Genomic DNA, 2,536 nt, shown 5'->3' on the forward strand with positions numbered 1-2,536 from the left:
GCAGAGCCACTGCTCAGATTTAAACCTCTGGTCTTCAGAGTCTACTGCTTGCAGGGCCGATGGGCAGGGATGCTGGAGTGGGGTGGGGGGCGGTGAGATAGGTCTGAAGCGCTAAGAAGGCAAGTGTAAGGTGGAAACACAACAAAATGGCCTTCTTCCCAACCCCTTAGGGTAGCTTTCAAGCCAGCTCTTCCCTGGCCACATCTACCCTGTGCTGGCTGAGCTGCACTCTCAGGTTGCCATCCCTGCCCAGACCCACCAGTATGGTCCTCCAAACCCTGGGACTGAGAACATGGCTGTACCCACTGCCCAAACAGGAGTGAAGCTCAGAAATCTGGGGTGCCAGACTGCTCAATGGCATAGTACACACTTACAGTATGTACAAAGACCTACTAGAAGCATTTGGCCAGGCACTTATAAAAGACTGCCTGCAGGTCAGATCCAACTGCAGGTACGTGATACAGCAGGTACATGATACTGAGCTAGGTTCTCCTACGTAAAAAAGAGAAAGGCATGGTCCTTTTTCTAGAAATTGTCTCAGGATGGGTAATGTGAAGACTACTATCTCGCTCATGTCCTATGTTCCAGAGTCACCAAGAAGTCCCACCATCTACCCACTGAGCCTCCCACAGTCAGCAGCAGGCGACCCAGTGATAATGGGTTGCCTGATTAAGGATTACTTCCCATCCGGAACTATGAAAGTGACCTGGGACAAGAGTGGGGATGATGTAACCACCATAAACTTCCCACCTGCCCTGGGCTCTGGGGGCTGGTACACCATGAGCAGCCAGTTGACCCTGCCAGCTGAAAAGTGCCCAAATGGAACATCTGCGACATGCTCCGTACAGCACAACTCTAGCCCTGTCCAAACAATGGGAGTGCCATGCGAATATGTCCCAGGTGAGAGGGTGACCTAGGAGTGGGGTAAGTCCTATCCTAACCTGGTACCAGGACCCATAGTCCCCTCTGAAGCACATCACCACAGAGAACCTTGGAAGCCTCCAGAGTGGCCTGCCTGGTCAGCCTATGGGGGAGGGCGGGGGTGTGGACAAGCCAGGAGGATCTGAGGCCTCAGGATACCCAGAGAAGAGGGGATAGCAAAGAGAAAGAAAATATACTGATTTGCTTAAACTTCTCAGTTATACCAGAATGTTCCCCAAACTGCCATGCCCACCTGACACTGCTCCAGCCAGCTCTTGAGGATTTGCTCCTGGGTTCAGACGCCAGCATCACATGTACCCTGGGTGGCCTGAGAAAGCCTGAAGGAGCCGTTTTTACCTGGAAGCCCAGCACTGGGAAGGATGCAGTGCAGCAGGCCCCTGTGCAGGACTCCTGCGGCTGCTATAGTGTGTCCAGCATCCTGCCCGGCGCCGCTGAGCAATGGAACAATGCGGAGCTCTTCACATGCACAGTTACTCACCCTGAGGCTGAGACTTTAACTGGCACAATTGTCAAAGTCACAGGTAGGCCCAGATGCACCCCTGGGATATCGTGTGACACTTCGTGCCTACATGGCTGCCCCCTCCCTCAAATACAGATGCTCAACTGCTCCCACCTTTACATCACAGAGGGAAACTGGGGCTATCTGAGGAACTGCCAAGAAGGGAAAGGCAAGAAAAACTTTGCTCTTCTTCTCTGAACCATATCTTTTCTCTTTACCTTCCAGAGAACACCTTCCCACCTCAGGTCCACCTGCTGCCGCCGCCGTCGGAGGAGCTGGCCCTAAATGAGATGGTGTCCCTGACATGCCTGGTGCGAGGATTCAACCCTAAAGACGTGCTAATACGTTGGCAGCATGGAAACCAGGAACTACCCACTGAAAGCTACCTAGTGTACGAACCCTTGAAGGAGCCAAAAGAAGGCCCCTCCACCTACTCAGTGACCAGTGTCCTGCGTGTGTCAGCAGAAAGCTGGAGACAGGGTGACAAGTACACCTGCACGGTGGGCCACGAGGCCCTGCCCATGAAATTCACCCAGAAGACCATCGACCGTCAGTCGGGTAAACCCACCAACGTCAACGTGTCTGTGATCATGTCAGAGGCAGATGGCATCTGCTACTGAGCCACCCTACCTGCCCCTATTCTTTAAATAAACTCTGTGCTCATCCAATGTATCCCTGCACTTCCATCCAGTGCCCGTCCATCATGTCATCTTTAGGGTCTATAGAACACTAGAAAGGGTCAGAGCCCAGGGAGGGAGAGGCACACCCCCCCACACTGAGCCTGTGAGGCCTCAGAGAGTTTGAAGGCCCTTCATGCCTAAAGTGTGTGTGTGTGTGCATGTGTATGTACCAGTGAGTGCTTGTGGATGTGGGTCCATGTGCCTTAGAGGGAGGAGTGAGTTTGTGTGTGCCCATGAGTATATAAGTGTATATGTGGGTATGAGTGCATATGTATATGCCTGTAAGTGTGAGTATACCTGTGTCCCTGTGAGCATGTGTACCTCTGTATACCTATGAGTATGTGTAAATCTGTGTATGCTCCTGTCGGTGGAAATGTGTGTGTATGTGTGTGTGTGTGTGTGTGTGTGTGTGTGT

General features: G+C 52.4%; 1 gene segment (V, D, J or C); it reads left to right on the top strand.

Moving 5' to 3' along the window:
* Positions 1-891: 891 nt before the first annotated feature.
* Positions 892-2,061, top strand: LOC311603443 (Ig alpha chain C region-like). The segment is given in 3 exons: positions 892-900; positions 1,286-1,463; positions 1,667-2,061.
* The last annotated feature ends 475 nt before the right edge of the window (positions 2,062-2,536 follow it).

Source organism: Acomys minous (genome assembly GCF_964271855.1).
Source record: "Acomys minous genome assembly, chromosome: 8".
In the NCBI taxonomy this organism is placed as follows: Eukaryota; Metazoa; Chordata; class Mammalia; order Rodentia; family Muridae; genus Acomys; species Acomys minous.